General features: G+C 46.3%; 1 protein-coding gene across 2 annotated transcripts in view; it reads left to right on the top strand.

The window, feature by feature from the left end:
- Positions 1–25,919, top strand: part of LOC142572083 (ADAMTS-like protein 5) — a 214,019-nt gene that overhangs the window by 80,462 nt on the left and 107,638 nt on the right. Inside the window, exon 1 of one of the 2 annotated variants that reach the window (XM_075680916.1) lies at positions 17,099–17,423. The exons of the other annotated variant lie outside the window; for it this stretch is intronic. The gene's annotated coding sequence lies outside the window, so the exon portion shown is untranslated. Of the gene's footprint in view, positions 1–17,098; positions 17,424–25,919 lie in introns of those variants that run through there. 2 annotated transcript variants of the gene reach the window in all.

The raw sequence follows: 25,919 nt of genomic DNA, 5'->3' as shown, positions 1-25,919 counted from the left end.
TGTATACGTATTTTCAATTCGTCTTCTTTTTTTTTTTCAAATCGGGCGCTAGGTTACGTGGAGTTTTCTCTTGTGAAATAGTCACCTCCACCACACATTATTATTATACATGCTTTTATAATCTCAATTCAGTCTTAAATACTGACACGTGTACTTATCATTTTTACCGGGGATTGCAAGTTATCGCTAAGCGCAAGACGCGCCTGCATGATTTGTAATTTACCGGAATGTTATCCTTGATTCTATGTGTTGTATATGTTCTCGCGGAACTTCTGTGTAACCCGATCCTATGCGCTACACGAAAACTGCAGTACCTTCTGCAAGGCACGCTGGCACCAGAGGTTGCGCTTGAGCATTCGACAAGTCACGCATAAAAGCTGACACGCTCGGCTCGCAGGAGAGATTTCGGCGATCGCCGACTGATCCCACCGCTATCGTTGTGCTTTGAGTGCCACCTGTTTTGCTTGGCACATGTTCGCCCAATAAAAAGTTCACGTTCGAAATCACGCTTTAGACAGTATGGTATTCTACGCCGTCAAGACAACGTGACAACACCACGTTTCTTTTTTTTTTTTTTTTTTTTGCATAGCCGTAACCGCGCCATGCGTTCCGCAGTAATGTCGGCCTTTAGCCAATTTAGACTGGCAAATTTAGACTTCGCCAATTTAGACTAGAAAAACCGTTAGGGTTCCGGAATAAGGGCAAAAGCAGACAATTTCAGGCGGATACTTGCAAACAAATATGCAGCCTTACAACAAAGAAGATGACATAGATGTAATGAATGAAACCGTAACTAGGCTGGCTTCAGAAGCATCAACTGAAGTGGGAGTTAACGCGCCGAGGCAACCAATAGGTAAGATCTCCCGAGTAAAAAAGGAGCTAATGAAGAAACGACAAGGAATGAAAGTATCAAGAGATCAGATAGAATTCACGGAACTGTCGAAACTGATCAACAAGGAGAAAATAAGGAACATTCAAAATTAAAACATAAGAAAGACTGGGAAGCAGTAAAAAATGGACGCAGCATTAAATTAGTGCGAAGAAAACTTGGCCTAGGACAAGCCAAGATGTATGCACTGACAGATAAGCAGAGTAATATCTTCAGCAATTTCGAAGGTATAGTAAAACCAGCAATAGAATTCTATACTGACCTGTACAATGCCCAGAGCAGCCACAATACCCCCCTTCGAAGTAGTAAGGAACAGGTTACAAAGGCTCCTTCTATAACTAACTATAAACTTAGAAGGGCCTTGCTATACATGAAACCTGGATAAACGGCAGGAGAAGATGGATCAACAGTAGATTTAATCAAAGATGGAGGAGACATCATGCTTGAAAAGCTGGCGTCCCTTTATACGATCCGTCTCACGACTTCAAGGGTCCAAGACAACTGGAAGAATGCCGACATTATACTAACCCACAATAAGGAAGACGTTAAATAATTGAAAAGTTCTAGTCCCATTAGCTTACTTCCAGTATTATATAAAGCATTCACCAAAATATACTCCAGTAGAATAAGGGCAACACAACACTTTAGTCAACCAAGGGAACAGGCTGGCTTCAGGAAGGTATACTGTACCATGGAGCGCATCCACGCCATTAATCAGTTAATCGAAAAATCCGCAGAGTACAATCAGCTTCTCTATATGGCTTTCATAGATTACAAAAAGGCGTTTGATTCAGTAGAGATACCAGCAGTCATAGAGGTATTACATAATCGAGGAGTACAGAACGCTTCCCTAAATACCATGGAAGAGAGAGAATGAAGAGGAAAGGCAGGGAGGTTAACCAGATATGAGTCTCCGGTTTGCTACCCTACACTGGGGATGGGGGATAGGGGTTAGAAAGATGACACAGAGAAAAACGCTAAAAGAAAGAAACACGCACATATGGAGACACACACACAAAAGGCGTTCCAGTTAAAGTCGTTCACATAGGCCGGTAGATCACAAAAAGCGCAGTAGCGCTTGCACGGCCTTCTTCTATGACGTTAGGTCCCTAACGGTAAGGTTAGGTGGTGTAGAATTCCTTTTTCGGGTAGCCGTTGATCGTCCAGTTGGTCAAGTTCGTGGCGAAGGCATTCCCTCTGTGGACTGTACTGCGGGCAGGCGCACAAAATATGGCCAATTGATTCTTCATGGCCGCAGTGATCACAACTTGGGGTGTCAGTCATCCCTATGCGGAATGCATAGGCTTTGGTAAAGGCAACGCCCAACCAAAGTCGATATAAAAGCGTGGCGTCTGTACGGCGAAGCTGTGATGGCGCTCGAAGACTTAATGTGGGATCAAGTGAGTACAGTCGCGTATTTCTTAAATGTGGCTCATTCCATTGCGACGCTGTGCACTGCCGAGCAAGTAGGCGGAACTTCCGTGCTGCTTCAGTTCTTGAAAAAGGAATTGGGACGTGGTGCTCCTCAGTATGGGCTGAGCGGGCAGCTTGATCCAACCGTTCATTGCCGATAATCCCGCAGTGACTTGGAAACCACTGGAAGGTAATTCTTGGCCGGCATCACTTATATGGTGTAACGTCTCTGTAATATGGAATATCAGTTGTTCGTGTTGTCCGCGTCGCAAAGGTGACAGTAGATACTGCAGTGCCACCTTCGAATCGCAGAATGTCGTCCACTTGTGTGACGGTTCATCACCAATGTGATGAAGGGCAGTAAAGAGCGCTGCGAGCTCTGCTGCCGTCGATGTTGTCGCGTGGGTCGTCTTAAATTTGATTGTTGTAGCTTTCGCTGGTATGACGATTGCCGCCGCGGAGCTGCTTGGAAGGACAGATCCATCAGTGTAAATATGCGTAGAGTCACGTTAGTTCTCGTACAAATATAGTAGCGTGAGCTGTCTAAGGAAATACCTTGGAAAATATCTACGGAGGTTCCACAGCTACGTTAATTCTACACAAGAATAGTACGAAGACACCTGTAAAGAAAGGAGTCAGACAAGGAGACACAATCCCTCCAATGCTATTCACTGTGTACTTGGAAGAAGTATTCAAGCTATTAAAATGGGAAGGCTTAGGAGTGAGGATCAACGGCTAATATCTCAGCAACCTTCGATTTGCAGATGACTAGGTGGGGTGATGAAATTAAGAAATTCGCAGGCGCTAGTTAGAATCGGTTAGCGCAGTACAGGGGTAATTGGAGATCGAAGGGAAAAGCCTTCGTCCTGCAGTGGAAATAATAATAATAATAATAATAATAATAATAATAATAATAATAATAATAATAATAATAATAATAATAATAATAATAATAATAATAATAATAATAATAATAATAATAATAATAAAACTTGCTTGATAATACTACGGGGACTCGACGGATTGCAACGCATTCGCTTCAGGGCATCACCTTCATTTCGATGTTGCCGCAAACCCTGCGGAAAGTCTTTTGTTTTGCCAGTGTAGCATAACGAGCAGCATGCATATGGTTCTTTGTGGACCAAGCGTCTGACGCTTTCTTCGATATTCCTTCGGTAGCCACATCAGGTGCCCAAAGCAGGCATTCGATTGTGGCCAACATGCTTTCCTTTGCGTTTCTTGTTCATTTTGGTGCCCCGCCCCACAAAAGAAAAAAAAAAAAGACGTTGTTGTGGTGCAGCGAATCGTCGCATGGTGAAAGCTCGATTTTGTTACTTCTTTTGCGGAACGGAATTAGATGCCGGATTCTCTTACTATATTATTGCGATTGCAATTATATGGACACTCAAGGCGCAGTCTTGTCGCCGCCATCATGTTCTGTATGAAGTTCAAAAGCGACAACATCGTCACCGTGCCCCGCATGCCTTATGCTTTGGGGGGAGGGGGGAGAAGGCGGCGAGCGGACGATGGTGGGTCAGTCTTGTCTGCGCAACGGAGAAAAACAGGAAGGAAGCGCGCCGCCTGCCGTCGCGTGCGATGCATGGGAGCGAGTGTGTGTACGTGTGTGTGTGCGTGGGGGGGGGGGGGTGGAGCGGGTCTTAGCATTCGGTGATCTAATACAAAAAAAAAAGAAAAACACAACGTGACATATGTCCGCTTGCGCATCGTGATTGCACTGCTCCGAAGCGTTTTGTGCACAAACAGCCATAGGTGCGCTACCGCTTTAAAAGCGACAGGGCAGCGACGCAAGTGTTGGCTGTTCGATTTAAGCTAGCAACCGTCATCGCTTGCGCGGCGTAAAGCGACTGACGGACGTGGCCAGGCAGCGATAAACAGACTATCGTGCATCGGCTGTTAGAGCGCGAGAAATTTTGTGATGCCTTTCTGCAACGAGGAAAAAGTATACATGATCATTGTCCTGGGAGCTGCAAGCGCACAGAGACGGCAGGCTGTAAGCATATTTCGAAGCTGGCGCCAGGGTACGTGGCCGAGCTGGATGACAATATTCAACACCTACGAGTCGCTTGTACAAACCAGAAGCTTCACAAGAAAGGGGCAGAGAGCTTCAGTCATAAATAACGAGGTTAGCTCAAACGTTCTGTCTTTCATGGCGGCTAATCCACACGCTAGCACGCGCAGCGTGTCCAACTCAACTACCTGGAGGATTTAGAAAACTGCTGGACTGCGCCTCTATCATCTGCAGTTGCATCAATGCCTGGAGTCAAGGAACCTCGAAAAGAGACTCGACTTTGCCAATTGGATTTTGATTCAGGAGGAGCAGGATTCTGACTTTCTAACCAAGGTACTCTGGACTGAGGAGGCGAGCTTTTCCCGAAATTGCCAAGTAAATATCCACAACGCACACTGTTGGAGTGAGTGAGTGAAGCAACTTTGTTATGAATGCCTGCAAAACGGTAAGCTTTCCCCTGTTAGGGAGGCGTCACCATGGCGCGGCCACGACGTCTTCGCGGCCTGTGGCGCCACTACTTCGACCGCGGCCGCACAACTCCCTTTGGTCGACCGCGCCTGCCCCTCTTATGGAGTGGCAGCCTCCCTCCGGTTTCGCTCACGCTGGAGTGAGGAAAATCCCCACTGGCTAGGAACATCCCGCCACCAATATCAGTGGTCTTTTAACCTTTGGTGCGGAATATATGACAACTCAGTCGTTGGCCCAGTGTTCTTTAACAACACTCTGACCGGCAATAGGTATGTGAGTCCATCAAAGGACCGGTTGAAGACTTCTGCTGCAACATGCCACGGCTTGACGCAATGTGGTATCAGCGCGATAGTGTCCCAGCCCACACCGGCAGTCAAGCACGAGCACGGCTTGATGGTGCCTTCCCAGGGCAATGGACAGGGAAAAACGGGCCTGTCCTGTGGCTGGCAAGGTCACCCGACCTCAACCCTCTTGACTTTTTTCTTGTGGGGCTATATTAATGATCACGTATACACGACGGCAACGACGACTCCAGAAGCCTTGCAGGAGAAAATAATTGAAGTCTGCCCCAGAATTTCACCGACGGTGCTTAAGGCAGCGACAGCAAGCCTTCTCAGAAGATAGCAGTGTTGTATCGCTGCAGAAGGTGACGTCTGCGAGCACTTGCTGGGAAAGCGCATGAAAAATACACATAAATTCAGTGAAATACGGCATCTAGCCATTTCAGATACTCTTACCCGCCGTGATTGCTCAATGGCTATGGTGTTAGGCTGCTGAGCACAAGGTCGCGGAATCGAATCCCGGCCACGGCGGACGCATTTCGATGGAGGCGAAATGCGAAAACACCCGTGTACTTAGATTTAGGTGCACGTTAAATAACCCCAGGAGGTCCAAATTTCTGGAGTCCTCCACTACGGCGTGCCTCATAATCAGAAGGTGGTTTTGGCATGTAAAACTGCATAATTTAATAATAATTTAATTTAAGATACTCCTATTCTGGCCATTTTCAGCCTTCTGAAAACTGAGTTTCTTTTTTATTTAGGGACGCTCAATTTCCTTACAGCTATCGCGAAATGACGGACTTGTTGCTTCCGGAAGCAGAAGCGATAACCACTGCGTGTGCTTATCGCTATAACGAACTGTCGCGTGGGGAGCACATCGCTGGCATAAATGGCACAGCCAACGCCTACGTCGCCGCCCTGTCGCCTTTTAAGCGGCAGGGCGCCTGTGGCTGTTTGTGCGCGGAACGTTTAGGATCAGTGCAATCACGACGTGCAAGCGGGCATGTCACGTGGTGTTTTGTATTTCGCGGGCCTCATCAGTAAGCTGAAATACACTAATACTTAATAGATAGAAAGACAGAAACTGTTCATTCGGACGTTTTGCAAACCACTCTGCAGCTTTATAATTGGAACTTTTTCCCTAGCTTCGTTACTTCTGAAGTTGGTTAATTAAGCTTGACTAAAAATATAATTAAGCAAAATACAACATATGGCGTGACACACGTACTACATACAAAAACAAGCAACATGCATTTGGTCGCGTCGTCTTAATCTCTGGCTAAAGTTAGCTGAGACAGCCTGCATACAGTGACTTTTGCTTAGGTAAGTAGATTTATTGGAGACTTATACATATATTTATATCTTGTTGCGAAACTTTGTGGATGCATGCAGTGAACTTTGTTTTCAGTTGCACTTTTTTTTTTCTTTATCAAGCTTTATCTTCGCATTTGTGTATTCCGTTGTGTCTTCGCATTTTTAATGTATATTTCGCAGAACTCCTGCTTTTTACATTTAGTCACTGTTGCGACTATAATTTCGGCGCAATTACAATACACGACTGGTGACAGCTGCTCCGGCGAAATACGTTGAAACGAGGGACAGCGTCATTGAGATTTTTCCCTGGCCGTTGCATGTGTACAAAAATGTAAACAAGCTTCTTGAATGACAAAGTTTCATTAAAATATTTGTCCCCAACTCGTCCAGTTCACGGCCTTTGCATTTATCATATCAGCGGCATACAATGCTTTGCTCATTTCGGACTGATATAGTTCTAAAGTTTGTGTGATATTTTCTTTACTTATTAAATAGATAAAAGACGTGGAAGCATTCATATCAGTTAATGGCACAATTTTTGGGACCCACGAATATATTCTTTAATAAAAAAATACATATTTTACTTATCTTGGCAGTGCGTAGCGTCAAAGAATTCGTTTGCGGCATCTCTGGCAACGGCAATGCAGTTATTATTCATGTATTTGATCCCTCGACAAATGCTGCAAGGAGCAGACCGAGCTCGTACGTGAGCCCCCCGAACGAGATTGCCGGCAACGCCACTGGTACTGAAAGCTTCACTTTGAAAGCAAACGGAGAAGGAAAGAGCAGCGTTCAACGGGCAGTCTAATGCAGTCACACAGACCAGCGCTGCTCGGGTAGCTTTTTGTGTGGATGGAGGTCGAGTGCACGATTCACGAACGACAGAACGTTTACAGGAGCGGGACTGAAATGGTGAAATATTCAAACAGGGAAAGGCAAACGTCCTTACTAGAGGCCAGCTACTTCGAAACTTCTGGTGCTCCTAAAACGTAAGCACGTTAAACATGTCAAATCATGAAAAAGCATGAAGAAAATAATAACGCCAATGTACATATTGTAGAAGTTTGACATCATGTAATACACGTACTCCCACTTGCAAAGCGAACAAAATTTGCTTGACCGACTTTAAGCTGCACCTACGGTGCGTCCGATGATGCCATTGTTATTGGTTCCGTATTACGCGTTCTTGATAAACGACGTGATCAAGGAAATGAAAAAAAAATTACGCGCATCCCACGCACGGCTATATAAGTGATAGACGGTGAAGCTTGTTTGACATTGATGCTCGCGTTAACGCAAAATACGTTGACTTTATATGATGTTACGATAGCTACTCGTTACCTTGTGTAGATGCCATGTTTACGTTATGCAGATGCTATGATAATGTCAAGAGTGGGGTGATAGTTCTTGTGTTTGTCTGTTTTGCCGCTTCTTCCTGTCTGCCATTTCCGTATTTGTATTCCTTTGTGTGTGAAGAGTAGGCAGGACGTTGTGTGCCTTCCGCTGGCAGTTGTCAGCCAGCGCCTTACTTTCTTGTTTGTCTCTGTCAACTGTATTTTTTTTTCAAGCGACGATGACGACGATGACAACAACAACAACAACAACAACAACAACAACAACAACAACAACAACAATAATAATAATAATAGGAAGGAACAAGAAGAATTAAAGCAATACACGGGAATAAATCCGCTGACTTTTTTTTTATCCCTTCAAGGAAGTGAATGTTCGTTACTGTTTCACATTCGAGCGTATCAATACTCACGATGGCTTCCATCACACCAGCAATACTGAGACACTTGGTGTCACGGTGCAGCTAGCATTGTTAGTAGGGTTGCCCACACTGAAATGTACGAAACGCAACGCTTGAAATTTAATGACCAGTTTTGATTACGCTATCTCTGAGATCGGCCAGGTTTATTGTTTCGCTGACTCCGGGATCGGCTCAGCTTACACGGCTTGAAACCGGCGGATGCCAAATCCGGGAGAAGAGAAAAAAATATTGGTTCACTTAAAAAGAAAAGACAGAATGTCGATGAATGTCAAAACTTATGCTAATCAAGGCAAAAATAACTTCTACTGCATATATGTGCCACTAATGAATGAAGCAATGAACTTGAAACTTGAAACTTGAAAAATGACGTTTTATGCGTTAAGTTCTGGTATTCAACATTGTTTCAACGGCTTCCAAATATCGCACGCATGTGTAGCCCCTGCGTACAGTGTTTAGCAATCAAATATATTGACGAATAAGATGGCATTGTGATGCATCAGAGGCGACAAAATATTCTGAAGCATTCAAAGGCAAAGGAAGAGCCAGGCAAAATCCTGTCACGTGCCGTGTAAGCTGTACAAGCTGATGTTTTCTCAACGTGCTTCTACTGAGAAAAATCGACCCGGCGGAGGAGAAAGCAATCAAAATCAAACCCCGGCGACTGCAAGCAGCGGCAAGGGCGGGTGCCCATTCGCTATAGCGGATCGATCACCGCGTGACGAAGTAACGCAATTTACCGCGCCACTGACTGCCTAATTATCGCATTATCTTGCCAATGCTGGCTTCTGCGGCTTTCCTCCCTTTAAATGCGTCGCCCCGCCTCCTGGATTTCACTGATTTCTTTTTTCTTCTAGACGCTGCGCCACAGACCTTTCTGATGGTCGCGTATCTTCTGGCTGTATTAGCATTTTATTTTTTCGACTAGCTTCATTACTTTCTTTTTGGTAAAAAGAAACAGCTCGCACTTAATAATTTTGCAGTTTTCTTCTTTTTTTTTTCCTAAACAGCTTCGAGGAGCGAACGACTTGCCGTGCTTTCTGATCTAGACTATACTGCCTGGAAAGTTGTGCTTGTGGCGTATACGATGGGCTTGTTCTAGTACTATACTGTGGTTGTTATTTGACATAAATCTTGCTTTCAGAGAGCTCTGCGTGGATGCATTGCAATTGCGCATTCTTAGATTAAGCCCCTTTCTGTAAGAATTACTCATACTTTTCTTCTCGCCTATGTAATGTCACAGTGACTTCGCGTCTCTCCTGTTTAAGGTACGTTACGTGCACAAGTAATCAGTCGCGTTTGCTGTTCCATAAATATCCCGTTGATTCGCGAACGTTTTTGTGACGCCTTTACTAAAGAAATCACTCGTTCGCAACGCCACTGTGAATCGGAGTTCACGATGTCCCTCAGACTAAAACGCCAAACGCAATCGCGGTTGGCGTCTCCGAGTGGTCGTGTCGAATGTGTGTGCGTCAAACAAGGCGCCTGCGTCTGAAAGTGAATGAAAACAATGCGACCCTCGCGCGGCAGTTCCAACTCTTCGTTTTGCACAGTACTTTCATGAAGTCTGCTTGCGGAACTTTGCATGCCTTCGTGCGCCTATATTGAGGTGCACTTTGAGCTAACCCTTTATCTCCTATCGTTGGTGCTTTATTCACCTTTCTCGAATCGCAGAAACTACAAAACTTACGATAGTGTTGACTGTTCAGTTGGATCTTCGAGCGCGTTTGCGAAAAGTGCCTTCTTGTCGCAATTATATCACCTCATGTTGTCATCCTTTGTTCATTTAACTGTTGATTGTTTCCGGTGAAGCCGCGTCAATAAGTCAGTTGTCAATATGTTTTAATTACATCCAAAGAAGCCAATCAATCCACACGTTTCAAGTGCATCGGGGGATCCGCATACCATGGCTGTTTTATTTATAATGTCTCTTTTAGCGAGGGTTCGTGCTTTGATAAGTCAAACCTGATCCATAAGTGAAATCAAGAACGTTTGCTAGCGTTGTTACGTGTCAAGGGCGTACGAAATGTATAGCACGCCTCTTCCACGTCAACCCCCCCCCCCCCCGCCTTTATTTTAGTCATTTATTTGCTTGTCTTTTGCTAACATACAACTCAGCCCGAGGCTTTGTTAGACACTAAACTGTCTGTAAATTAAACCATAAGATGGCACGCGCTATATGACTATCCATTTCATCTTCCAAGCCTCTCGTCCTCACTTCAATAGCTCCGATCGCAGGATTTGACCAGACGGCTCAGATAATGATAAGCAAATATGAATAAAAAACGAAATGGATCATAGAAAAATGCGATCCCTAGTTTATGCGGCATATGTTTTATTTTTTCTTGCGATCACCACACAACGACTTAATTTACTTCACCGATGCTCACCTTGACCGTGCTCACCATAAGCGCGCCATTGGCCGTCGCTCGCCAGGAAGTCGGCGAACGAAACGGTCTTCGGTGGGCGCGCATCTCCGCACAAGACAAATCGTGCGGCGCTGCCTCGTGCAGCCGCGGAGGAAGCGAGCTCACGTCTCGGAGAGCTATTTCGATGGAGGACGAGAGGGCGGTTGACTGACGTCGATGCGATGCGAACGCGGCGAACGGATTTGCTTGCTCGCTCGCCCGACCATCGAAAGACCGACAAAAAAAAATAGGGAAAAGAAATGAACGCAGAATGGGGAAAAAGGGGGAAAGCGTACGGGCAGGAAAAAGAGGTTTCTTGGAGGACTGAGAGGGAAGGGGAAAAAGAAACTGCCATCGGGAACCCGGCTGCCGACCGGCCGCGCTTTACTGGAGGGAGGAAAGGAAAGGGGAGGGAGGAATCTATTCCGCGCCCATTTTTCAATCGAAGATCAATGCGTTCTGCTCTTTTTCTTCCCCCGCCGCTGTCGTCGTGCACTTCACTCTTTGGCCGCGGGAGATTTCATCAGCGGAGCCCCCGAAGGCGCCACGCCAGGCGCGCGAGTGCGCGCAGTAAGACGTTTGTTTACAAGATGGAGCGGAAGACGGAGTTTAAAGAGCCCAGTCAGCTCGTCACGTGTCTAAAGCGGTTTGCTTCTGGCCCCAGCAGTGGCTATATACGAAGGGTGGGGGAAAATGGAAAGCGGGTACGTACATACCGCACTGTGTGCGTTACGTCCGATGAAGGAGAAAGAAAGAAAGGAAGGCGCGATCAATGAAGAAGAAGGCTAAACATTGTTTATCGCAGTACTCTGAATATTTGCGCAGCGTTGCTTCGAGAGCGATGCGTACCTAGTGGACAAAGAAAACGTTTGTTTGTGCAAGAAAAGAAACTTGCGCGCCCGGCCGCGCGTTCCGCAAGGTTCGTATGCTCTCTTGGTCGTCTTCAGCGTTCATTACGGCGTCGAAAAGGAAACCCGGAACTGCTCCCAGGTAAAAGAAAGACCGAAGCGCACTACTCGCACTATTTTAACGGCTTTACCATGAGCAGGGTAAAAATCTCTCCGGCAAGGAAGAACAACACGTGGAGGAAGAGCATCAACCGCGGAGACGCCCACGGCCTAAAAGAAGTTCATCTTTAAGCGCGATGGACGCACTTAGAGGAGAGCACTCGCTGCAAGCAGTCGCATCCATCTCGACCGCTTTGGAGGATCCGATACTCGTGACGAGACCATTCTGTCTTCATGAGCTCGCGCGCGTATGGCACGCGTGTGGCACTTTTTTTCTTCGCTTGCCCCTCTAATGTCCGAAGCATCATAGATACGCTCAACGCTGAGTTTGATGCCTCAAAATGCTGATTTAAGTGCGGGAAACTTAACGCAGAACCCATACTTGCGTTCTCGATATAATGGATATCCGCTTCGTATAGTTCAAATCACAAATAAATAAATAAATAAATACTATATCAGCTAGGTTATAACTGGAATGCCCTTTTCTTTTTCTTTTTCTGTACAAGTGTAGACTCCAAGGCCAGAATAAAGATGAGTAAGCTGAATAAGTTGTTCCAATTTTCCTTGGTATGAAACTCTTATTTGGCATTACAGGGTCAACCGCATCATGTTCGCACGTTCTGTACATCTTTCCTGCATTTATTTTACACAGTCATTGGTTACGATCGATGCCCATTTTCTCTGTCTCATTCGTCCGCTTCGCGCATAACGCGCTGTCCCTCTGAGGATGGTTACTGATTCCTTTTTTTTTTCTCGAGCTTGGTAACACAGCATTTCTGTCTGAAATTACGTATTCGATAACTCCCCACGGCGGCTCAGCGCTTATTGCGTTCCATTCATGAGCACGCTGTCGCCGATTTGATTCCCAACCGCAGCAGCTGCATGTCGGTGACGGCGCAATTTGAATGGAAAAATGTTCGCGGATTTAGATTTATGGGCACGATAAAGAACACCAGACGGTGTTCTTTAATCTACAACAATACACAACAATGCAGTACAGCGTCTCTGGTAGCCTTTCTGCTTTAGAATGTTAGACTATATAAATAAATAAATAAATAAATAAATAAATAAATAAATAAATAAATAAATGGAGAAAGCAAGCAGGCAATCAAATTATGGTTACCCTCCTATTGCTGTTCTTGTAAGCCATTCTTTCATATTGATCTACTATATTTGCACTTTAAGACTAAAGGATATTGCGCATAAATGTAATGTTGGCCTCTTCCCAACAAACACCTGAGCACCGTTGGAAATGGTAATACATACGAGGAGTAAGACACTCAGGATGGAAGCGGACAGAGCTGCCTGATCGAACGGTTGCTTCGATATTTCGTATAGGGTCGATGTGTATGTGTTTTCGATAAAGATTGATGCATATACTGTGTCCGGGACTAGGTAGACGATTCAGTAACAACACAGAGTTCAATATTCAGCTCCTGCGATGCAAGTTTGCACTGGCCCGGTAAGTAAGTATTACAGCGCGCATCTTATACGTACAGTGGCCACCGAAAGCTTTCTGGGGGTCGATGCAACTGAGTAGTCGGCGTAAGTATACTGAGGGCATAGCGGCTAATAACAACAGCCCACCGTCGTCATTGCTGATGCATCGTCGGGGACCGATCACACGACGGCCACCCCGTCCCATTGATTGTTCCTTCGTACGCCTCTAGGCGATGCGCAGCCTCTTCTTTTCCGTACGGTTTCCAATTACAGCCTTTGTTTGACCTCCACTTGACCATTATTGTTAGCCTCGCACCCAGAAACAAGCCTTCGTGAGGCACAAAGGCAGAGGGGTGAAGGGTAGGGGGGGGGGGGGAGGAGGCAGGATACTGGGGCGATATGGGAGCCCGCATCGATATGGGAAATCGGGGTTATGGGAGCCCTCATCGATGTCTGGGTACCATACTTGCCTCCGTCGAGGCGATAACTATACCCGCCCTCACCGTTCGCTTCGATGAACATTTTGTAGTAGAGCAGTGCGCATTCACGTTGAAGGAGGTCGAGTGTTGACTTAACAATATCGCGCGTTCGATGATTCGACGTGCCGACGCACGGCCGATTGCCATATTGCTCCCGTTTAGTTGCGGTCTTTCCGCAGCAAATCGTTAACCTTCAACTGCCACGTGTAACGGCGATATTCTGGTGCGCATTGTTCGAGAAAACACCATGAATTGCAGGCAGCACGTCATGGGACACGTTAGACGAGGCACGTTACGGTTGAGACACACAGCGGCGAAAAGTAGGCGTCGACGATCAGAAAATGGCTGTCCTGGTGCGCCTCCGGAGCCGTGTCTCCGGTTGAAAGAGCCGGCAGAATCATTTGGCGTCAGCGCACAGCGCAACGCTAACTAATAGTTCATCGCTAGCCGCGTTTAACTTTAGTAAAGCGTAAGACGCACTCATCAACGTAGTCACTATGGGCTTCGCGTCTGCGTACATTGTTCCTATTACTCTTGTGTATTAGCTTTATTAATGGCTATATTGTTCGGTTCTTCTATTAGCACATACCCACCGTAAAAAGTGGCCCTTCATAATTTCACTATATTGACAAGCCCGGAAACTTCAATATCTACAAATCCATAAAGACAACCTACAAGGCCAATTGTAATTACGGATAAAAGTACTACAGTTGCTGAAGCCGAGGTATGTCTGTATGCAGCGTCCCGCAACTTGGCTAGTCGCATTCGCGAAACTACGCATTTAAATATGTATTCCTATTTCTCGAAGCGCTAGTCTAATCGTCAAACACTCCGATTTGTGATAGCCTATTTTATTGGGCATCGGTCCCTTGACACACTTTTGGCGCTAACAGAACAAAGCAGGAAATATCAGAAATTCTCTTGAAGTTCTCCAACACGATTGTTAGCGAAAGTGGCCTGCCGATGGCAAATAAAGCTTACGAACGAAAATCTCGTGATTTACAGCTAGCAGAGCGGTACTCTTAACGCGCCAATGATCTCGAGGTTTCACCATCGCGCTTGCGCGCTTATTGAATCTAGCAACCACCCTCACCTTTCATTTATTTCCGCTTATATTCTGCCCTCCGTCTCACTTGGTTGAAAGGCAAGAAGTCTCCAACTGGTTGGCGAGAAAAGAGGGCAGGCGCTCACCTGTTCGCGGTACCCTGTCACTTTAGCAACGCGACGGACGTCTCCTTGGCGCGCGACGCAAACCGGTCCATCACCGTCGTGGCGAAAGCTGCACTGCACTCACTCCGCTGCCATGATTCAATAAAAGCGCAGAATCCAATTACGATCCCCGTGGGAGAAGCGCAAACACCGAGGAGTGCGCACGCGACATTCCTAGACCTGCCCGTAGCCACCTCAGCGGCGGACGTCCTTCGTTGCGCATCCGCAGCTTTGGATTTTTGGCTGATGCGCTAGGTGCTGAAGTGACTGCTTGCCTCCTCTTTCAAGGACACCTTCTGTCGCACTCACATATAGGCCTGTGTCTCCGAGGCCCGTGCAGTACATTGGTTTCTAAGAACAGAGAGAGAGAGAGAAGGTGGGGGAAAATGGCAGGTATGCCAGCCATACGCACGTGCGGTTTGCTACCCTACCCAAAAAGAAGGCGCTTAGGGGATGGAAAGAAAGAGAGAGAGAGAGAACACTGAGGGCGCGTCCATCGGGAGGTGCACATAGAGATTGCAGTCCGTGTAGATGCTTCGACGTCAGGAAGAGCAGCGATGCACGTGTCGCGTCCATGTGGCACGATACAAGGACCTGTGTCTCCGAGAATGATATTGAGTGCAGGTGATCTGCAGGTGGATACCACGATCAGCATCTTAATATATATTAAGATGATGATCGTGGTATTGGGGAGAGACGCAGAGGACTCTTCTCCACACATACTATCGCGTGAATGTGTTTCACCGATCCCACTGAGGACTGTGTATAGGCCAGTTTCTAAGGGGAATACACAAAAGGGATGGGGAGCAGGACTGTCGTGCAGGACAATGACGCCTGCTAAGAACGTCATCTGTCCCAAATATGTACGGTACGTAACTAAATGTGTCAGAGTCACATTCTAGATTCTGTGCGGTAGTATAAGCCTGCTTCAGGCACCCGTGATTGAGCAAATAGGTGCAGTCACTCTCTGCTGGTTTCGAGTGTCACACAGTACGTTAGCATAGGGTTCGGTGGTGAATCTCGCCGATCGAACTGTCTCGTTTTAACGGTGGTAGCCATTTATGGAGAATATAAACGCGGCAATCGCTCAGGATTTCTGTCTGTCAGTTTGTTTATAAGCAAAAAGGCTGTTTAGCAGAAGAAATAAAAACCTTTCTCCTTAACGAGGTTCGAAATAGTCACTTTCTGTTGGTGAGCACAGATAGAGAGAAGGGACGAAGGAAAGGCAGGGAGCTTAATCAGACTGAGTCCAGTTTACTGCCCTCCACGTGTGGAGGGATTGGATAGTAAAAATTGCTTAACCACGTAAACAGGTGAGTTCTTTTTTTATGTATTCATTGCCGGTCTTCAACGTGTTACATAAACAAAGAACAGACCTGAGCCAAGCATAATATGCACGCTAAACATCTTGACGGATGTGCGGGCGAAGCAGCCAAACGTGTCACTTTGTACTTCCTTCGGTTAAAGCACCGGGAGTCGCAAGAATCAGAATTCTATGCCATGTAGGGAAAAGGCATATTCGATGAAACGCGCAACTTTGCGCATGCTTCGCGTAGCAAAGCCTAAGATTGCAAACAATATGGCTCCATGCGCAAGCAATCGAGGACGCTAGTGAGATAGGTGGTCGATGTTCTCTTCACTGCTGCACACATGGCAAGCAGCACTGTCAGTCATTGGTGTAATGAATAATGAGCCTGAAGCGCTATTAGAGGGTGTGTCAGTGAACGAGCAGTATCACCCATCTTAATGTGGTATCAACGCATTTTTAAGTACATAAGCGTCCTGTCAAGTGCTCCTGGAAATGCATTCAACCGAGAAAAGTTGCCCTCCAATCGGATATTCCCATGACTTCTCGTTCGCTTTAAAAAGCGAATAGTGCCGTAGTTTTTCGAGTACTACTGCAGATCTCTTCCGCTGTCTCATTCGCGCGGGTGTCATAGCCGCGCAGACGCTCTTCCGTGTGTTCTTTCGACAAACTGGACGGTCTTGCTCGGGAATCGCGGTAGAAAAATAAATGTACAAAGCCTATCGAAGAACGCAACGCCAGAGGCAGGTAGAACTATAGGTTCGCGAGTTCACTGAGCCTCGTCAAATAAGACTTCTCCAAGCTGCTCGCTCCGTTGCTTCGGTGCTCGCAGCTGCCGAAGCAAAAAAAAAAAAAAAAAGAAGCGATCTCCGAGCGCGATCTGTCGCGTCGGTCGACCCGCACCGGAAGAAAATATCGTACCAGCTCTAGCTAGGACTGAGTGCGCGCACGCTCGTAGGGCGGAGGAGGCACGTCGCGTCCGCCGCCGCCAACAGAGGGAGCAACGCCGCGCCACGGTTCGCCGCCGGGCTTTCGGGCAGCCGGAGCCAGAGTCGCCCCCTGGCCGTCAAAGCGGACCGCGAGTTCATTCGGCGCGAAGCGCAGTCAGCCGCGGGACTCCGCCGAGTGCGTGGTGCCGCCTCGACCCGCCGTTCCAGTCGCCTCGGCGGATTCGACGCGATAGCTGCTGCTGATGCTGCATACTGCTGGTGCCGCTGGTGTGGAGACAAGGTCGCGGTTGCTGCGTGTTTGCGGAGCCACTGCTGGTGGGCGACAGTGCCGGCTTGTCTTTTAGCCTCCTCCTCCGTGGCTGCTGGTAAAATGATGGATACGCCGATCGACGACACGTGCTCGAACAGCCAGGGACGACAAGTGTCCTGAGAAAGTGGTGGAGCGCCGGTCACTGCCCTGTAAGTCTTCTAGAGAAAGCAAGGCATGATGATGCCCGCGACGGCTTCCCTATGGTGGAAGGAGAGGGGTTAAGTTAGAGAGAGCCAGAAATGTTAAAAAGTGCGCCAGTGCTAGAACTCGATCAACACTCCACAATGGTTACGCTTTCGGAGCGAGGTTGCGAAATGTGCAAGGAAGAGAAATAAAATAAGTAGCAAAAAACCAAATTACGGGACTCGGTGTAGCCAAATTTGCGAGGTATTGAGTTAGCACATTGAGTTAGTTGGATCGGTGCGATCCGTCGTTTGTTCGACCCGACAAGGGCACGCCGTCTTGGGAAAGTAAAATAGCTAACGGCTGCGCTTCCATTTGTTTTTTCTATTACGGAGTGTGCAAATTTATCCTGCAAGAGCGCACTCCATGATGACATCCAAACAAAACGCTGGAAATGTCTCTCTTTTGAACAAGTATCATTTTACTAAGCTGTAGGTCTTGCACCCGAAATATGTGTAGATATGTATGGATTTAATAGCAACACTTACGCAAGCTTTGTAGGGCGCGAAGTGAAAGAGTTGGCCTTTTACGGAACGCAGTACTGCGACCACATGTGCTCAAACTAAATTGCATCGCTGACATGGACACGTCTTAAAAATAAAACAACGAACAAAAAATCAAACTTTTTCTTTTTAACGTTCTTGCAACTGTGATTGCGGAATAACCTGTCAAGCGGTTTGTCATGCGCTCCGTTAAGCACGCTAAAAATACCTGACATGTGATTGCGGTCACCTGGCAGGTTGAGATGGACAAGTAAGCGCCTCGTTCCGAATCCAGACGGAGCTAGTGCATTTACGGCTGTACCTAACATTTGGCAGAGTATTGCGCATAGAATGAAGAAGGTGATTCGGTGGTCATACTGCTCGATCTCGGCATCGGACGCATTGCTGAATTCCTAATTATTTTTGTTTCGAATATTCGCACAAGATACGAATAGTACTTGCGGGTAGAATTAACGGATTTACGCGTACAATTTCGTTGATGCACTTGAAATGGAACAAGTTAGCCGGGATTTGATACTTGCAGTAGTAAAGTTCATTATACTAAAGCGGCTGGTAGTCACAAGCTACGTACGGCACCACATTGCATATCGCATCGCTAATTGCAGTCTGCACTGTAGTAGAAGGAGTAATAACGGCCTCTCAGTTTTTTTCTTTATGATAAGGCGAGTCTACAAACGAAGACAAGTCACGTAAATTCTGTTCAGGTACAACACCATGCTATAAATTTGTGCGAGGACCTGGATGGAAAACATTTTAGCGCAGGCAGACAGTGACAAACACAAGGATTGTATACCATGGTGCGCTATCCAAGTATGGTTTGCGAGTATGCTCTCCGTATATGTTTGTCAACATGCCTAACCCAATACTGTTTTAGTGCGCGAAGAGTCGCGTGCAACGTGAGTAAACTGCGACAGTTTTTGAATAAAGCCCACGATGCAAATCTGAAGAACTCGTAGTCGCCAGTAACACGGACCATGGGCGATCGAGTTTGTGGGCATCTCTCCGCTTCACAATTTTTCCATCACAAGGAATTCACTATACGTGCGAGAGGCCGACTACTTCAATATGTTTAGCACGATCAAAATGCAAAGCTAGGGTTTACAAATGAAGATTTCACGAGATCAATCTGGCGTCCTCACCGCGGATGACTCGCAAGTGCAACACCGTGGTGCACTGGATTACGTTTTTCATGTTCACTGCAAAAGAGCACATTAAAAAAAATTGTGTGTTTTACGTGCCAGAAAAGAAAAAAACGATACAATTACGAGGCATGCCGTAGTGGGGAACTCCGGATTAATTTTGACCACATGGAATTCCTTAACGGGCACCCAATGTGTAAGGTGCACGGGCGTTTCTCGTACTTCTCCTCCATCGAAATGCCGCGGACGGGATTTAATCCGGCGCCTTCGGGCTTAGCGGCGCAACGACAAAGCCACTATATACGACACTACGGCGGGTACGAAAGAGTATATGAAATGTCAACATAAACAGAGCACCAGCAGGCTAGAGACATGCCCCTCCGACCAACCTCTCTGCTTTTCCTTTCACTAAGCCTTCTCGTACCTATTAAAATAAACTCACAAGGCTGCGGGCGACTTCATATATTTAAATGTGACAAATTCGTTAAATGGGTTCACAGTATTTCAGGCGAAAACGAGACAGGTACCACAACATGGATGGGCTGATGAGACCCAGAATGCCGAATGGTGTATTGATTGTCTTCCAGGTATTACATTATGTTTGTGGTATCGGAGATGGCAACCGATATGAAGAGATCCAGACGCAGAAGGAAGATCGGTTCGTAGCCATTGAATTAGGTCAGAACAAGGTCAGACAATGGGCTTCTCTCGTATAGACTGGTTACATAAGTTCAGTTTTGATAGTTATAAAGAGACTTGCAAACGTCACAGAAAAAATGTAAGCGATTACAATTACAAATAGTTCATTCAAGAATGCAATTGATGGCAGTTACCAATTACTGTCCCAAGAAGGTAACCGAGGACTTACTCCAACGTAATTCGTTACTTTTACGTTACTTTGCTACGAACTTTCGATGCCATTCCACAGATACCGTAATCACAACGCGCTGGCCAGTGCATTCTCTGCAGGCCTTCATACATTGCTCATCTTTACTAACAATTGCTCATCGAAATTTTCACTGGTCATATTCCCCCTTTTTCGTCCGGAATACATCAGCAAGTACAGCGAAAGTTCGTGGAGTAGCGGGTGTATTAACGCACGGACATCATGCACGTAAGATTATCGTTACTCAACATCTGGGTATCTTGTGAAGCGCGGCTCTCAATTTTTTTTAATTAGAGCGATTTCTCTACTACTCCAGGTACAATGCCCAGAAAATGCCTGTTTCCGTAACTCTGACCTTCAAGCAGAGCCAAGGTAAAACTGTAACGCGCAGAGACCGCCTAAGGCGCTGAGCATCGTCTGTGCGTCTTCCGTTAATCCCATCTCGCGCGCCACTGAGGGGCGACACCTGCAACGCTACTGGCACGCTCATCCCGCCAGCCTCCTGAGACGCCTTCAGTGCAACGCTAAACCATGCTATCACTTTCAATGCTTCGCCTTCGGGTAAAACTAACAATTTTTACAGCAGAGCTGTTAAGGGCTAATTCTCCCAGGATCGTGCCCGTGTGTAAACACAAAATCCCGAAGATAGTGCAATGCCGGGCCGACCCGCGGTGGAGGTGCAGTTCGCCTTCAAGGGCCCACATTCGCTGGTCATCCTTCTTCACAGAGTGGAAGGGCACTGAGGTTTTTTTCGCTTGTACTTGAAGAAGACGCTCCCGGTTGGGCCAATGAAAACCTATTAAAGTCCTTCGTATAGATGGTGTCCTGGCATTAACGTCCTAAGTGGCCGTCGCTAGGGAGACATGCCAGCACCAGTTTTATTCGACGGCCAATCGGATGGAGTGTTAACTTGAGAAACAAATATTGACCTTCCGGGTTAGCCTGTCTGCACTAGCTGCTACGTGGCATATTCTCGAGCGTTCTACTGTAGTTCACTCCACGTTCAGGTTCCCAAAAATTGCGTCACATATTACCGCTAGTCTCGGCAATAAAGTAACATATTACTTGCAATTGGTCGCTGAAAAAAAAATGTTTGACTTACAGTGAGCGTTACTGAGTGAAAAATGTAATCGTTAAATGACAAAATTACCAATAAGAAACTCAGTGCCCTTGCACACTGTGAAGAAGGGTGACCAGCGAATCTGTGTATGTGGGCCCCTTAATGGCGAACTGCACCTATATACGCCGCGGGTCGTCCCGGTATTGCTCTGTCTTCGGGATCGGCCCACGTATGGGGAGTGCTTAACACCTGCTTCACCTCCGCCGCGGGTCGGCCCGGCATTGCACTATCTCCGGAATCGGCCCACGTAATGACGTTTTATTCTAGTAGGGCCGCGTCAATCACGGCGCGTACTCAACGGCACGGACGCAGATGGTGCCTGACACGGACGCCGGAGGAAAAGGCTTAAGCTTTGTGTCGACACACGGACGCGATCCTATAGGGGAACCAGCCCTTAAGAGCTTTGCTGTAAGAATGTAATTACAAGTAGTTATTTACGTGTAATTAATTGCCTGCAAGTCTGGTTACAAGTGCTTGGGATACAGCGTCAAATAATTTACATCCTTAAAAGTGAAAAAGGGTGTCAGTGTGTCTGTCACACCCTTAGGGTGTTCTTTATAGAATGGACACCCGAAGCATGTGATTTATAGACACATTTATACCACTTTTCACTTTTAAGGGTGTAAATTAGTTTACAGTTTAAGCAAATAATGGTAGAAAAAGCAGCACTCATAGGTTGTGCTACTTTCCTATTAGACCCACCACAAATTTTCGTGCTCGCATCTCTTCTCGTATGTTTTACTTCACGTACACTGTTTTTGTGCCAGCAGGGGCACCTTTCTTTTTACTTTTATTGTGTTTACTGATGAGGCAGAGACACTCGGCCCACGTATTTTGCTGCAGGTGCCAAGAGACGTCCGCAGCTAGAATGTAAAAATATGAATGTAAAATTATCACGGGTTGCTTCATTGCACGAGTGGGAAAATTTGCCGTTACCCTCCAGGACTATCTCGTCATTTGAGATCGCAGAAATTTAGAAGAAATAACAGAAAGAACACATTAAAATATCAGTGATAAATGAAGTGCGTTGGTAAATGAACTGCGAATCACCATTTCTATTGCATGCGGCCCATACATGCAGCGAAGAACAAGCAGAAAGTGTTACAGCCTCTATCTCTTTCCTTCTTTATTTTATTTTTTCACATGTGTTCGCTTCCCAGTCTCAGTTCAGAAGTAAGTTCCGGACTTACGTTACTCATTTCACCGTCTGTTTTTGCTGTCGGTTCCATTACCACAATATTCGCATCACTAGAATGAGAAACGTACACTTTGCAGGTGCCGCTACTACCACCCCTTTCGCAGACAGCGCAAAGAAGCTACAACATGTCGCCCATGCATGTACAAGTGTGTCTCTCTAAACAAATTTTCTACTATAATGCATCTGTGTATATATATATATATATATATATATATATATATATATATATATATATATAGTGTGTGTGTGCGTGTGTGCGTGCGTGCTATTGTTTATCTCACATTTTCTCTGTGACCTTTTACCATATCGCATGGAGTAGAACGTAGGTTAGCCTCTCCCGATTTTATGAAAACCGGTCGCTGTTAATAATAGCTATATATATATATATATATATATATATATAGCTATATATATACGCCGTATAGTGGAGGGCTATAGGAGGTATAGTAGAGGGCTTGATCACCTGGGTTTCCTTGACGTGCGCTTAAAGCACAGTACATGAGCGTTTTTGCATTCCGCCGTCATCAGCATGTGACAGCCACGGCCGAGGGCGAACCCCCGACTCCGTTTTCAGCAACGCAATGCTATAGCGGCTGTGTTATTGCAGCGGGGTCAAGAGGTCTAGAGCTTTCCTTGTGGGTTATGTATCCGTGCGTGCGTTGAGGCTGGAGGAAGGTGGAGGAGTGAAGTCCGTGCCGTTTATGCACAGTCGGGAGCAAAAGTATAAAAGCCACGGGCTCCGCAAAAAATAATAATAATTTATTTATTCTAGCATAAACTGCAACTCGGAATTGTCCGAATGCATTGCCTTAATCAAATAGGCGCAAGTACGCTGTGCCCCTTGATTTCATTCTGCATACCTATAGGCTGCGAGAGAAGAGTGAGGTAAATGAAGGTTTATTCCTGCCGAAGTGGGACATAGAAAAAGAGAGAGAGAGATGTTCTATCTTCGCCCTGAGGTGGCGAATTCCTCGTTCCCGCAATCCGTCTGCTCTCGCTGCCAGCCTGGCCGGTGCACCAACTTTCGCTGGTCTCGCAGCCCTGGTCAATACAAAATAATGCGGTACTTGTGGTCTCCAGACCGTTTCTTGCGACTGTATCCCACATTTCTCTTCTACGCCTTCTCCCTCGTTCAAGGGGCGTGCAGTGAGAACAGCTACAGCACGAACATGCAGGCTTCTGGAATAACTCAGTTTAACGGTGCTGCATTTTTCTTGTATCATCATCAGCCTCGATTTATTTTGCCTGCAGAACGAAGGCCTCTACCAGCGATCTCCAATTACCCCTGTCTTGAGCTATAGCTGATCCCAACTTGCGCCTTCAGATTTCGCCCATGGCATCACCTCCCCTAATTTTGTGCCGTCCTTGACTGCACTTCGCTTCCCTTGGCACCCATTTTGTAACTCTTGTGGTCTACCGGTTATGAGCCCTACGCATTACTTGGCCTGCCCAGTCCCAGTTTCTTTTTATCGTGATGTCTACTGGAATATCGGCTATCCTCATTTGCTGTCTGATCCAAACCGCTCTCCTCATATTTCTTAACGTTACACCTAACAGCTTTCGTTCCATCGCTCTTTGCGCGGTCCTTAACTTGTTATCAACTTCTCTGTTAACTTCCAAGTTTCTGCCCCATGTGATAGCAGCGGCAGAATGCAATGATTCTACACTTTTCAGTAACAATGGTAAGCTCCCAGTCGGAATTTAGTAATGTCAGCCGTATGCACCCCAACCCATTTTGATTCTTCTGTAAGTGCTCTTCTCATAATCAGGGTCACCTGATAGTAATTGGCCTAGATAAATGTACTCCTCTATAGACTCTATAGAGGCTGACTGGCGATCACGAACTCTTGTTCTCTTGCCAAGCTGCTGAACACTACCTTTGTCTTCTGCATAATAATATTCAACCGCACTCTTACACTTTCGAAATGCGAAAACACTCGTGTACTTAGATTTAGGTGGACGTTAAAGAACCCCAGGAGGCCCAAATTTCCGGACTCCCCCACTACAGCGCACCTGATAATGATATCGTGGTTTTGGCACGTAAAACCCCCCAATCTTTTCTCTCACGCTTTCTTGGTTACGGTCATCAACCTTTCGTTGCGATTCATCCCCAGTGTTGCCGAACAAGACACTGTCATCTGCATGCATACATATACAATTTTTCGTGTATACGTCTCAACAACTGCCAGAAAAATCTTTGCACACCAACGGTAATAGCATTAGGAAGCTAAATTGCTTCGCGTGTTAGCAGCCGAGCATACGCGATTCATTGTATGGTTCAATAAGCCCCGTAGATTCTTGGTGTATACTCCCTGTTGTGAGTAGTGCGAGAGCAAAGGCTAGACACTCGAGTTGCTTTACTCGAGTGATGAAAATGAGTGAACTGTTTTATCTGCTGACAGGCCGCGTCTCACCACGGGCAGTAAGAGGTTAGCTTCTCGCTGACATTGGTAAAAAATTTAATAAATGTCCAGAGCAAGAAGAAGAAGAAAGAAAGAAAGAAAGAAAGAAATACAGCTGTCGCGCCGTGATCATAAAAGAGAAAATCAATAAAGGGGCCGCTTACCGCTTAAACATGTAAGAAACATGATCGACAATGATGTAGCACAGTGCAAGACGAATAAGTATTGCTTGGCTCAATTGGTGCTTTGACAGCAATGGATACCAAGTTCGTCAATTTATTTTCCTGGCGGATTTGAAATGACGAAGGTGTTCGCTCCCTCTATACGAACGTGTTCAGTGATCAAATTTTTTTCTCCTTTTCATACCGATGTGTGCACGTTCGCGAATTGTTAATTAAACAGTCATTGCCGTTTTTCTCGCCGAACATTGGCCGCACGCGTGCGCCGATCAGGGACAGGCAATTTCCGGCAACATACCCGAGGCTAGATATGACCGCGTGCAACACAGCGCATTAGTTCACACTCACTCCTATATGCACATACTCTGAACCCCCGGGGTATTCCTGCAATGGCCATGTCTGTCAGAATTTGATCTACATTTTCGCTCGCCAACATTTACACCGCCCGCCCGGACTACCGGGACGGCGCGTGAAAATATTTCCGTCGAAGTAACAATAGCTGCAACAGCAACAACGTAAATATTTCCTATTTTTGGTGGAACAGTGCCCAGTCTGTCTCTCTTTCCGTTTTTATCTCATTTTCTTTCGTTTTACTTTTTACTTTTTTCGGAGAAGCCAGTAGCATTCCCCGCACCCAAGAGGCACTCCGAAAAGTAATGGTTCGTCGCATACCCGCGCACTGGAAAACGTGCACCTACTAAGAATATGTCCCCAGAAGGCTACAATTTCTGTGTCTCTTTCTTCAAAGAAAAAAGAAAGAAAACAAAAATGAGATATGAAGGAAGTCGGGCTCTGCTGCGCTCTCAACCACAAGACTCAAGTTTTGGTCGTTTCATCTCTGTTTCGCTAGTCGCCGACTCCTCCGCCGTCGCACAACCGACAACGGCAGGCAGCAGATCTTTGAAATGCCAACTGTTGGAGAAACCAACTTCACACTTCTGTGCCGCGAGCTTTTTCGCACCCTGACTTCTTTTCTCACTCTTTTTTTCCCCTTTTTATTCTGTTCTTGCCGCTTCGCGTTTGTTTGAATGGCCA

This window comes from Dermacentor variabilis, chromosome 2 (genome assembly GCF_050947875.1).
Source record: "Dermacentor variabilis isolate Ectoservices chromosome 2, ASM5094787v1, whole genome shotgun sequence".
NCBI lineage: Eukaryota > Metazoa > Arthropoda > Arachnida > Ixodida > Ixodidae > Dermacentor > Dermacentor variabilis.
This window is presented reverse-complemented; position numbering and strand designations above follow the sequence as displayed.